This window comes from Tamandua tetradactyla, chromosome 3 (assembly GCF_023851605.1).
Source record: "Tamandua tetradactyla isolate mTamTet1 chromosome 3, mTamTet1.pri, whole genome shotgun sequence".
NCBI classification, from domain to species: domain Eukaryota; kingdom Metazoa; phylum Chordata; class Mammalia; order Pilosa; family Myrmecophagidae; genus Tamandua; species Tamandua tetradactyla.
Genome location: NC_135329.1, coordinates 9,732,110 through 9,745,994, shown reverse-complemented (window position 1 = coordinate 9,745,994; position 13,885 = coordinate 9,732,110). Strand labels below are relative to the sequence as shown.

The following is a 13,885-nucleotide window of genomic DNA, read 5'->3' as shown; positions in this document are numbered from 1 at the left end:
ATATGTTATTTTTCACAAAAAAAAAAAAAAAGAGAGAGAGAGAGAGAGAGAGAGAAGGAGGAGTATAACAGAGAGGGTAGGATTTAACAAATGAGTATAACTGATGAATCATTATATTGGTATTTCTTTTGGTCTCCAGTGTCTTGGAGCAGCTAGAAGAAAAGATGAAAAATTATGGAACAAAGTTTAAAGTCTGTTCTATAACTACTTATTAAAATGAACTTGGACATTTATTGCTTTTTTTGTATATATGTTATATTCACAATTTTAAAACGTTTAAAAATAAATATCTATATATATATACACATACATATATATATACATATATATATACACACACACACACATATATACAAAAGAACACTTAGGACCCAAATTGAGACCCTATACAAGTTTCAGGTCCTAAATTTGCTCTCCTGGAACCTATAATCTCCAGAGGATTTCCAGGCCAGATAAATCCGGGAACTCAGAGGGACCAGCCTTTCCAAGATTATCAATTATATCCACCTATTCGTTAGTTTTTGCTTTTGTGTTTTTTAAAACTTTTTTTATTGTACAGTATAACATATATAAGAAGCAAAGAAATAAAAAAGCTGTTGGGAATGTTTGTGCTTCTTGTAATTTTTTTTAATTAATAAAAAATTTTAAAAAAAGAAATAAAAAACAGTTTTCAAAGCACTCTTCAAAAAGTGGTTACAGGATAGATTTCAGAGTTTATCATGGGCTACCATACGATCCTCTCATATTTTTCCTTCTAGCCACTCCTGAATACAGGAGGCTAGAGGGCTTAAATACCTTTTTATCATCACAACTGATCTTTTTTCCTTTTTTTAAAAGTGAACAGTAGAGACTTTCGGAGAAGATGGCGGCTTAGCAAGACGCGAGGATCTTAGTTCCTTCTCCAGAACAGCAACTAGGGGAGTAAAAACGATACAGAACAGCTCCCGGAGCCACGACAGAGATCAAAAAGACAGCGTACCCCATCCTGGAACGGCTGACTGGCTGAGAGAACCCGCTCCAGTGAGATCGCTGAGGGGCGTGGGCTTCCCGGGCGGAGTGGCAAGCGGCCGGAGTCCCTCCCTTCCTCCTTCCCAGGCCAGCTGGCAGAATTGGGCAGGCGGTCCCCTAAAGCCGCGGCAGCTGGTGCCCCCACCACACGCGGCCGCCCGGATCAACTGAGAGAATTGGATCGGAAATCCCCAGGCCGTGCAGAAAGGTGAACGGGGGGGGGTCCCTTCCAAAAATGTGACTCCCCGGTCCGGCTGGGAATGGTGCACTCTCCTGGGCTGCAGAGGCCGGAGCCCTCCCGCAACGCTTGGCACCCCGGGCCGACTAGGAAATTCGGACGGACGCTCTCCCGGGCAGTGGCGGCCGGCGCCCTCCCGGCACGCTTGGCGCCCCGGGCTGACTAGGAAATTCGGACAGGCGCTCTCACAGGCTGCGGCGGCCAGCGACCCTCCCCGCGTTCGGACTCCCGGGCCGGCTGGCACTCCTCCAAGACACTTCGGCTGGCAAACCTCCCCCACGGCGAGAGTTTTCCAAAGTTAAAGGACCCACAGCACCTTTTACTGGTGGGACCCGCAGACAAACGTGTGCCACGAGCGCCACCTACTGGGCAGGATAAGAAAAACAGAACCCAGAGATTGCACAGAAAAATCTTTCAACCTGCTGGGTCCAACACCCAGGGAAATCTGACTAAATGCCCAGACGCCAGCAGAAGGTAACGGATCACGCTCAGAAAATTGAAAATATGGCCCAGTCAAGGGAACAAACCAATAGTTCAAATGAGATACAGGAGCTCAGACAAATAATGCTGAATATACAAACAGAAATGGAAAACCTCTTAAAAAATGAAATCGATAAATTGAGGGAGGACATGAAGAAGACATGGGCTGAACAAAAAGAAGAAACAGAAAAACTGAAAAAACAAATCACAGAACTTATGGAAGTGAAGGATAAAGTAGAAAAGATGGAAAAAACAATGGAAACCTACAATGGTAGATCTAAAGAGACAGAAGATAGAATTAGTGATTTGGAGGATGGAACATCTGAATCCCAAAAAGAAACAGAAACTATCAGGAAAAGAATGGAAAAATTTGAACAGGGTATCAGGGAATTCAAGGACAATATGAACCGCACAAATATACGTGTTGTGGGTATCCCAGAAGGAGAAGAGAAGGGAAAAGGAGGAGAAAAACTAATGGAAGAAATTATCACTGAAAATTTCCCAACTCTTATGAAAGACCTAAAATTACAGATCCAAGAAGTGCAGTGCACCCCAAAGAGATTAAACCCAAATAGGCGTTCCCCAAGACACTTACTAGTTAGAATGTCAGAGGTCAAAGAGAAAGAGAGGATCTTGAAAGCAGCAAGAGAGAAGCAATCCATCACATACAAGGGAAACCCAATAAGACTATGTGTAGATTTCTCTGCAGAAACCATGGAAGTTAGAAGACAGTGGGATGATATATTTAAGTTACTAAGAGAGAAAAACTGCCAACCAAGAATCCTATATCATAGCAAAATTGTCCTTCAAAAATGAGGGAGAAATTAAAACATTCTCAGACAAAAAGTCACTGAGAGAATTTGTGACCAAGAGACCAGCTCTGCAAGAAATACTAAAGGGAGCACTAGAGTCAGATACGAAAAGACAGAAGAGAGAGTTATGGAGAAGAGTGTAGAAAGAAGGAAAGTTAGATATGATATATATAATACAAAAGGCAAAATGGTAGAGGAAAATATTATCCAAACAGTAATAACACTAAATGTTAATGGACTGAATTCCCCAATCAAAAGACACAGACTGGCAGAATGGATTAAAAAACAGGATCCTTCTATATGCTGTCTACAAGAAACACATCTTAGACCCAAAGATAAACATAGGTTGAAAGTGAAAGGTTGGGAAAAGATATTTCATGCAAATAACAACCAGAAAAGAGCAGGAGTGGCTATAGTAATATCCAACAAATTAGACTTCAAATGTAAAACAGTTAAAAGAGACAAAGAAGGACACTATATACTAATAAAAGGAACAATTAAACAAGAAGACATAACAATCATAAATATTTATGCACCAAACCAGAATGCCCCAAAATACGTGAGGAATACACTGCAAACACTGAAAAGGGAAATAGACACATATACCATAATAGTTGGAGACTTCAATTTACCACTTTCATCAATGGACAGAACATCTAGACAGAGGATCAATAAAGAAATAGAGAATCTGAATATTACTATAAATGAGCTAGACTTAACAGACATTTATAGGACATTACATCCCACAACACCAGGATACACCTTTTTCTCAAGTGCTCATGGATTATTCTCAAAGATAGACCATATGCTGGGTCACAAAGCAAGTCTTAACAAATTTAAAAAGATTGAAATCATTCACAACAATGATCTCTCGGATCATAAAGGAATGAAGTTGGAAATCAATAATAGGCGGAGTGCCAGAAAATTCACAAATATGTGGAGGCTCAACAACACACTCTTAAACAACAAGTGGGTCAAAGAAGAAATTGCAAGAGAAATTAGTAAATACCTCGAGGCGAATGAAAATGAAAACACAACATATCAAAACTTATGGGACGCAGCAAAGGCAGTGCTAAGAGGGAAATTTATTGCCCTAAATGCCTTTGTCAGAAAAGAAGAAAAGGCAAAAATGCAGGAATTAACTGTCCACTTGGAAGAACTGGAGAAAGAACAGCAAACTAATCCCAAAGCAAGCAAAAGGAAAGAAATAACAAAGATTAGAGCAGAAATAAATGAAATTGAAAACATGAAAACAATAGAGAAAATCAATAAGACCAGAAGTTGGTTCTATGAGAAAATCAATAAGATTGATGGGCCCTTAGCAAGACTGACAAAAAGAAGAAGAGAGAGGATGCAAATAAATAAGATCAGAAATGGAAGAGGAGACATAACTACTGACCTCACAGAAATAAAGGAGGTAATAACAGGATACTATGAACAACTTTACGCTAATAAATACAACAATTTAGAGGAAATGGACGGGTTCCTGGAAAGACATGAACAACCAACTTTGACTCAAGAAGAAATAGATGGACAGCGGCTCGCCCATTGACTCCTCCGTCTTCAAGATGGCGTCTCTGCTGCAGTCGGAGCGGGTTCTCTATCTAGTCCAGGGAGAAAAGAAAGTTCGGGCCCCGCTCTCGCAGCTTTACTTTTGCCGTTATTGTAGTGAACTTCGGTCGCTGGAATGTGTGTCTCACGAGGTGGACTCCCATTATTGTCCTAGTTGCTTAGAAAATATGCCGTCGGCTGAAGCCAAACTGAAAAAGAATAGATGCGCCAACTGCTTTGACTGTCCTGGCTGCATGCATACCCTTTCCACCCGGGCAACAAGTATCTCCACGCAGCTCCCAGATGACCCAGCCAAGACCACCATGAAGAAAGCCTATTACCTGGCATGTGGATTTTGTCGCTGGACATCTAGAGATGTGGGCATGGCAGACAAATCTGTGGCCAGTGGCGGTTGGCAAGAACCTGAAAATCCTTACACACAAAGGATGAACAAACTGATAGAATATTACCAACAGCTTGCTCAGAAAGAGAAGGTTGAACGAGAGCGCAAGAAACTAGCACGATGTCGAAATTATATGCCTCTGGCTTTTTCGGACAAATATGGTCTTGGAACCAGGCTTTAGCGACCACGAGCTGGTGCATCCATCAGTACCCTTGCTGGACTTTCCCTTAAAGAAGGAGAGGACCAAAAAGAGATAAAGATTGAACTAGCTCAGGCTGTAGACGAAGTGGAACCCCTACCTGAAGACTACTATACAAGACCAATAAATTTAACAGAGGTCACTACTCTTCAGCAGCGCCTCTTACAGCCAGACTTTCAACCAGTTTGTGCTTCACAGATCTATCCTCGCCATAAACATCTTCTGATCAAACGGTCCCTACGTTGTCGGAAATGTGAACATAATTTGAGCAAGCCAGAATTTAATCCAACATCTATCAAATTCAAAATCCAACTTGTGGCTGTCAATTATATCCCAGAAGTGAGAATCATGTCAATTCCCAACCTTCGCTACATGAAGGAGAGCCAGGTCCTCCTAACTCTTACAAATCCAGTGGAGAACCTCACCCATGTGACATTGTTGGAATATGAGGAGGGAGACCCTGATAATGTCAACAGCACTGCTAAGGTGGTGGTGCCTCCCAAAGAGCTTGTTTTAGCTGGCAAGGATGCTGCAGCGGAATATGATGAGTTGGCAGAACCCCAGGACTTTCAGGATGACCCTGACATTATAGCCTTCAGAAAGGCCAACAAAGTGGGTATTTTCATCAAAGTTACCCCACAACGTGAGGATGGTGAAGTGACCGTGTGCTTTAAGATGAAGCATGATTTTAAAAACTTGGCAGCCCCTATCCGCCCCATCGAAGAAAGTGATCAGGGCACAGAAGTCATCTGGCTCACGCAGCATGTGGAACACAGCTTGGGCCCACTTCTTCCTTGAAAGGTTCCACTGGCAGGCAGATCCCAAAGGACGGTATCACCATGAACCCATGTTAAAATGTGGAAGCTGCTGCTTGTTAGGCCTTGTTTATAACAATGTACCCTTGCACATCTGAATCCTATTCCTAGGAGAGTTGAGGAGTAGACAAGGCGTTAGGAACACAGGGTAACTGCTGTTCCTCTTAGTCTCACTTCTGTAGCACCAGAAAGTCTGTATCTCACTCACTGAACCCTGCACGTTGACGAATCATAGCATAGTCCCATCCCAAGAAAGGGGGTGACTGTTTCTTGGACTGGCACTAGATTTACCGCCTGATCTGCGCAATCTCCTGATCTGATCTCACAAAGGGTCAGAATCTCAAGTATGAAACATAAAATGATAACCCAAAGGTGGGCCTACTATTAATGATCCAACATTGATCTCAGTGTATCACATGCTTTCTGCATTCCATTAGATATAATCCAACTGTCTAAACATCCCTTCACTTGGCTCCTATCCTCCCACAGATTTTCATTTACCAGAAATAATAGAATTGCAACATTGTCTTAAGCCTTGTGATGATTGGAAGAAATCTGTGAAATTCTTAAGACTTCATTTGCCCTCGTCTAAGTGAAGATAATACAGGACATGTTTATTTATTCATTGTGCTCTTAAAAATATTTCCCAGTAGAATAAGTAGCTTTTCTTTTTTAACAATTTGAGAAGCAAGCAATTACATATCATATCAAGGAAGTGGCAAATTCCATTTATTTAAATGTTGCCACAATATCCAGGGAGGAATGCTGCCACAAAGAGGCAACCTTTGTATGCCTTATACATTACTACCAATCCTTTGCTCTCCCTTTTTAACTGAATAACTTGCTTTCAGTATTTGGGACTTGGAAAGAGGGGGAAAAGTGTACTCCCCAAGTGCAGAAAATACTATTAAGGTTAGATTTTTAGGCATGATTTAAACTAACATTCTTTCCGTTGATTTTAAGGGGAAATTAATGATTATAATCTCTTGAATCCAAAATGGAATATTAAGAAAGAGAACCTTTTGCATTCCTGTGTTTATGACTTTTATTATATATCAAAGAAGGCCATTTTGATTGTAAACCATGAAATAGTTCAGCAGATATTCTAGAATACTGACCTGACAGCACACATGCTGTTTGTACTTGATATCCTAGAGTTGGTTTGCTAACTTTAATTTCTGTGATGTTTTCTAAAATGAGACTGGACAAAGTATACCCCCAGCTGCACATTTTCATCACGTGTATTGTTAGCATATGTCCAGCAGACTTTGGGGAAAAGACATTACTTGCTTATCCTGATTGTGTTTTTAATTTGAGGTCTTAAAATTAATGCATAATGTAATCTAGAATACAGACAGGACATAGTAACTTGCAGTACCACCTTGAAAGATAAAAAATTTTGGGAAACCTTTGAAAGACACTAAATTGTATTCTTATGAAACAATATTCCTACAGAGTAATATAAATGCTGCAATATAAGAAAAAATATTCATCTGTAATATTATGACAATAATAAATGGCTTAGCCTTTTAGGAGTTGTGGTAGGGGAGTTGGATAATGACAGACTTGTAGGCTATAAGAAGTGTTTAATTTTTTGTGAACCCACAGAGTGTCAAATTAATTCTTAATTCACTACCTGCTAGAGCCTACTGTGAAGCCATCACTCCCTATTTGCCAGTGGAGGAAAATGGTATCAAAGTAGAGAATAGCTTCATATGTTTACACATTTGCATAGACTACACAAAATTGTATGTTGTGCATTTATGGCGTGTAGCTGTATTTGTCCCCAGAAGTAATAATGGTGTGATGGATTTTATCACCCCCATGTGACACAGAAACAAAAACACTTTGATAATAGAATACTTTTTCTTTCAGAAGCCAAATTACATGCAGAACAACAGAGTCGTTGGTTTAGTTTAGTGTTTCCTTAAGATAATTTTAGTGCAAGCTCATATTTTGTATGTTCGTAGAAATGGTTCAACACCTGCAGCTGGTGAATTAGAAATTTTATTTGTTGCTTTTTTATATTAGATCAGGTGCAAGCTTGTTAAATGCAAAGTCAGCGTGGACCCCTGCAGGAGAATTAGATGGTACTAGCACTTGAAACCATAATTTTGGAAGCTTAGAGCTAAATTAACCTGGATTTGTAATTTTATTAAACCACCAAAGTTTTCTTCTATTCAAAGTACTTGTTGGCATAATAAGCAAAATGTCATGCATATTTGTGAAGAAACACTCTTTGGTCCCTTTTGGGAACAAGAAACACTCCTTGATCTTTATTAATAACAGGTTACTGTTTTGCCTTATGCTTAACTTAATGTAGTGAAATAAAACCGTCAAAGCTTCAGAAAAAAAAAAAAGAAGAAATAGATGACCTCAACAAACCAATCACAAGTAAAGAAATTGAATTAGTCATTCAAAAGCTTCCTAAAAAGGAAAGTCCAGGACCAGATGGCTTCACATGTGAATTCTATCAAACATTCCAGAAAGAATTAGTACCAACTCTCCTCAAACTCTTCAAAAAAATCGAAGTGGAGGGAAAACTACCCTATTCATTCTATGAAGCCAACATCACCCTCATACCAAAACCAGGCAAAGATATTACAAAAACAGAAAACTACAGACCAATCTCTCTAATGAATATAGATGCAAAAATCCTCAATAAAATTCTAGCAAATTGTATCCAACAACACATTAAAAGAATTATACATCATGACCAAGTAGGAACATTGTGTTGGAGGTTCTAGCCAAAGCAATTAGACAAGAAAAAGAAATACAAGGCATCAAAATTGGAAAGGAAGAAGTAAAACTATCACTGTTTGCAGACGATATGATACTATACGTCGAAAACCCAGAAAAATCCACAACAAAACTACTAGAGCTAATGAGTACAGCAAAGTAGCAGGTTACAAGATCAACATTCAAAAATCTGTAGCATTTCTATACACTAGTAATGAACAAGCTGAGGGGGAAATCAAGAAACGAATCCCATTTACAATTGCAACTAAAAGAATAAAATACCTAGGAATATATTTAACTAAAGAGACAAAAAACCTATATAAAGAAAACTACAAAAAACTGCTAAAAGAAATCACAGAAGACCTAAATAGATGGAAGCGCATACCGTGTTCATGGATTGGAAGACTAAATATAGTTAAGATGTCAATCCTACCTAAATTGATCTACAGATTCAATGCAATACCCATATTTCACACCTTATACAAAAGTTAACTCAAAATGGATCAAAGATCTAAACATTAGGTCTAAGACCATAAAGCAGTTAGAGGAAAATGTAGGGAGATATCTTATGAAACTTACAATTGGAGGCGGTTTTATGGACCTTAAACCTAAAGCAAGAGCACTGAAGAAGGAAATAAATAAATGGGAGCTCCTCAAAATTAAACACTTTTGTACATCAAAGAACTTCATCAAGAAAGTAGGAAGACAGCCTACACAATGGGAGATAATATTTGGAAATGACATATCAGATAAAGGTCTAGTATCCAGAATTTATAAAGAGATTGTTCAACTCAACAACAAAAAGACAGCCAACCCAATTACAAAATGGGAAAAAGACTTGAACAGACACCTCTCAGAAGAGGAAATACGGATGGCCAAGAGGCACATGAAGAGATGCTCAATGTCCCTGGCCATTAGAGAAATGCAAATCAAAACCACAATGAGATATCATCTCACACCCACCAGAATGGCCATTATCAACAAAACAGAAAATGACAAGTGCTGGAGAGGATGCGGAGAAAGAGGCACACTTATCCACTGTTGGTGGGAATGTCAAATGGTGCAACCACTGTGGAAGGCAGTTTGGTGGTTCCTCAAAAAGCTGAATATAGAATTGCCATACGACCCAGCAATACCATTGCTGGGTATCTACTCAAAGGACTTAAGGGCAAAGACACAAACGGACATTTGCACACCAATGTTTATAGCAGTGTTATTCACAATTGCAAAGAGATGGAAACAGCCAAAATGTCCATCAACAGACGAGTGGCTAAACAAACTGTGGTATATACACACGATGGAATATTATGCAGCTTTAAGACAGGATAAACTTATGAAGCATGTAATAACATGGATGGACCTAGAGAACATTATGCTGAGTAAGTCTAGCCAAAAACTAAAGGACAAATACTGTATGGTCCCACTGATGTGAACGGACATTCGAGAATAAACTTGGAATATGTCATTGGTAACAGAGTCCAGCAGGAGTTAGAAACAGGGTAAGATAACGGGTAATTGGAGCTGAAGGGATACAGACTGTGCAACAGGACTAGATACAAAAACTCAAAAATGGACAGCACAATAATACCTAACTGTAAAGTAATCATGTTAAAACACTGAATGAAGCTGCATATGAGCTATAGGTTTTTTCTTTTTTTTTACTATTATTATTACTTTTATTTTTTTTCTCTATATTAACATTCTATATGTTTTTCTGTTGTGTTGCTAGTTCTTCTAAACTGATGCAAATGTACTAAGAAACGATGATCATGCATCTATGTGATGATGTTAAGAATTACTGATTGCATATGTAGAATGGTATGATTTCTAAATGTTGGGTTAATTTCTTTTTTTCCGTTAATTAATAAAAAAAAAGTGAACAGTAACATATATACAAAAAAAGCTATACATTTCAAAGTTCAGCACCAGAATTAATTGTAGAACACATTTCAGATTTTGACATGGGTTACAATTTCACAATTTTAGGTTTTTCCTTCTAACTGCTCTAAAATACTGGAGATTAAAAGAGGTATCAATTTAATGAATCAGCATTCATATTCATTTGTTAAGTCCTATCTTCTATGTATAATTCCACCATCACCTGTGATCTTTCCATACCTCTCTTTGGAGTTGTTCGGGCTATGGCAATTCTAAATTGTTGATACTGGAAGGGTCTTGTCATTAATATGGGGTAGGGAGATGGAATTAGTTGATGTTCTGGAGAGGCTGGGCTAGGTTTCAGGACTTATCTGGACCAGGGACCCATCTGGAGGTTGTAGGTTTCTGGCAAGATACTCTAGTGCCTGGAACTCTTGTGGAATCTTACATATTGCCCTAGGTATTCTTTAGGATTGGCTGGAATAGTCCTGGTTGGGGGCTGGCACGTTATGATAGGTAGCAAGGTCTACCTGAAGCTTGTGTAAGAGCAACCTCCAGAGTAGCATCTCTACTGTATCTGAACTCTCTCTGCCACTATCCTTTAGTTTTGATACCCCTTCTCAACATGAAAAAGCATTGCTTAAAGATCTCTATGGATTGGGAAGATCAAAGGAAACAGAGACAGTATAATACAGAAATCAGGATTTAACAAACAAGTGTGACTACTGAATCACTATATTAATATTCCTTTTAGCCTCCAGTGTTTTGATGCAGCTAGACGGAAAAATCTGATCTGACAGAATGATAGCCCATAACACACTGCAGGATCTGCTCTGTTAACTACTTGTTGAAGTATGCTTTGAAATTATTGCATTTTCTTTCTTTACTTTGTATATATGTTGTATTTACAAAAAAAAGAAGAAAAAAGTCTTTCTATTGTAGGAACTTACATTCCAAACAGGGAAGCCAAAAACAAAAAAAAAAATGAGTAGTGTTAAATAACATGAACAAGAATCAGAGGGAGAACTATTTTATAAGTAAGGGAATATTTCACTAAGAGTTTGAGTAAAGACCTCTCAAGGAGGTGGAAGGGAAAGCCAGGGGAATATGTGGGAAGAACGTTTCAGACAGAGAATCAACAAATACAAAGGGTCTGAGGTGCAAATATACTTTGCATGCTTAAGAAACAGGGAGGATTTTGAGTGTGGTGATCAATCCATGGACACGGTTTAGCTTTTCATTTATCTGGGTCTTCATTAAGCTCTCTAGCCATGTTTTACGGCTTTCAGTATCCATGTCTTACATATATTTTTAAAAATGTATCCCGTGCTCGCTTCGGCAGCACATATACTAGAGACGGATTGGCTTTTAATAAAAGGGGATTTATTTTGTTAGTTCTTCAGAGGAAAGGCAGCTAACTTTCCACTGAGGTTCCTTCTTACGTGGAAGGTACAGGATGGTCTCTGCTGGTCTTCTTTCCAGGCCCCTGGGTTCCAACAACTTTCCCCAGGGTGACTTCTTTCTGCATCTCCAAAGGCCTGGGCTGAGCTGCAAGTGCTGAGATGAGGAATGCCGAGCTGCTTAGGCTGTGCTACATTGCCCTCTCTCATAAAGCACCAGCCAATTAAGTCAAACGTCACTCATTGCAGCAGACACGCCTTCTAGCCGACTGCAGATGTAATTAGCAACAGATGAGGTTCACCTACCATTGGCTTATGTCCACAGCAACAAAACTAGGTATGCTCACCTGGCCAAGTTGACAACTGAATCTAACTAACACACTACAGAACACTCTATTCTCTCTGTTCACCGAAGAGAATTTGCATAAACTGATATACTAACTGCTCTGCAAAAAAAAATCTACTTTCATTTAAAAAATAAAACAGATGTAAGGTAAAACAACCCCTTTTTCCCTCTGACTTCTTTAGGTGTCCGTAAGTTTGCTTAGCTGTTCATAATTAAGCCTGGCCACATAGTCTGAGAGAATGACTCAGCAGAACTGAGCCAAGTGTTAACTAGAGTTAAGTGATTTAACACAAAGTTAAGCATATCAAATACACCCAACATACAGAGAAAGAGGCTTAGAAGTTAAAGACTTGCTCAAGCTCACAAAGCAAAGTAACCATAATTAGAACCCTGCTTCATGGCTCAATATTCTGTCTAATGTCTTTGGCACTAAAAGATAAGTTCTAAACAAACATTTAAAGGCTCAACATCCAAACAGAGCTGGAAACACATCTTTGATATGTGTTTAGAAATTCTCACAAATAACCTGCAATAACTTGAAAAGCATACCCTTTTGAACGTTTCCTGTTTTCATGTATAAACTAAAATGTTATTATGTATTTTCATTATATTTGGGGTTTCTGTTTTGCTTTTTAGTACTTTAGAGATTTCAAATTATTTTATCTTCAGTTAATAATTTTTGGAAACTTGGGGCAAGTTGGTTATTTACTTACAGGTTTTTTAAAAAGTAGTCTTTATTGATAAGGAGAATTAGTTTCAAACAGAGTATCTATATAGTACTGACTTTGACAATGATGCTGTAAAGGAACAGAATTCTTTTTTTTTTTTTTTTTTTGCTTGGGCAAGCACTGGGAATCAAACCTGGGTCTCCAACATGGCAGGTGAGAACTCTGCCACTGAGCCACCATGGCCCACCTGATATTCTTTTTTTAAAGGAATAAATTCTCACTATCAGAATGTTTGCTTTAAAAAATATGTCAGAACATAGCTACATGAATATCACCCTACATATTAATGTGCTTGGAGGTTATTTGCTAATTCCAGCAATCTACGATTGCCCAAAACCTCTTAGGTTTGGCTCTTTTGGAGCTGTATTCAGAATACACACTGTTAAAGTTATGAGTATACATTATTTTGTTTTGTTCAAACTATTACTACCAAGCTAGATTTTCTTTAACCATTATTTGGCACTAAATGACTTAATAATTTCCAAAAATTAAATCTATTTGAGGCAATAATAGAGAGAGTGCAGTTGACTTTGAGGGTAAACCCAAAGGAGTTTTAAAGGTATCCTGAGCAATGGCAGCACAGTTAGAAGAATGAATTGTGTGGCCTTCCACGGTGACCATCACCTTACAGGAAACTCAGTTCATTTGAATTTAGTAAGTTTGGGATAAATGTTTTATTTTTTTTTTTTATTTTTTTTATTTTTTTTTTTTTTTAAAGGAAAGACAGAGAGAAGGAAGGAAGGATAGAAGGAAGGAAGGAAGGAAGAAAGGGAAACATTTTTAAACATTTTCTTGTTTTTATTGTATTCTGTTTCTCCGTTTTTGTTACATGGGCTGGGGCCGGGAATCGAACCGAGGTCCTCCGGCATAGCAGGCAAGCACTTTGCCCGCTGAGCCACCGCGGCCCGCCAAATGTTTTATTTTTAAAAGTTCATATTATAGTGTCAAAAGAAGAAATTGTAACTGAAGAGCTGTATACCAGTAGCCATATTTCCTGTAGATGACTGTATGATATAGCTTTCGCAATGTGACTGTGTGATTTGTGAAAACCTTGTGTCTGATGCTCCTTTTATCTATGGTATGATCAGATGAGTAAAACACAGGGATTAAAAATAAATAAATAACACAGGGAACAAATGTTAAAATAAATTTGGTAGATTGAAATGCTAGTGATCAATGAAAGGGACTGATAAGGGGTATAGAAAAAAAATAGGGGAAACAAAGGCTAAAATATATTGGGTAGATGGAAATACTAGCAATCAGTGAGAGAGCGGGGTAAGGATTATGG

At 38.5% G+C, this 13,885-nt stretch overlaps 1 protein-coding gene and 1 pseudogene across 1 annotated transcript in view; one reads left to right on the top strand and one right to left on the bottom strand.

Moving 5' to 3' along the window:
* Nucleotides 1–13,885, bottom strand: part of RAB10 (RAB10, member RAS oncogene family) — a 114,298-nt gene that overhangs the window by 72,018 nt on the left and 28,395 nt on the right. The window lies entirely within an intron of this gene.
* On the top strand, nucleotides 4,078–5,755 carry LOC143676960 (dynactin subunit 4 pseudogene; annotated as a pseudogene).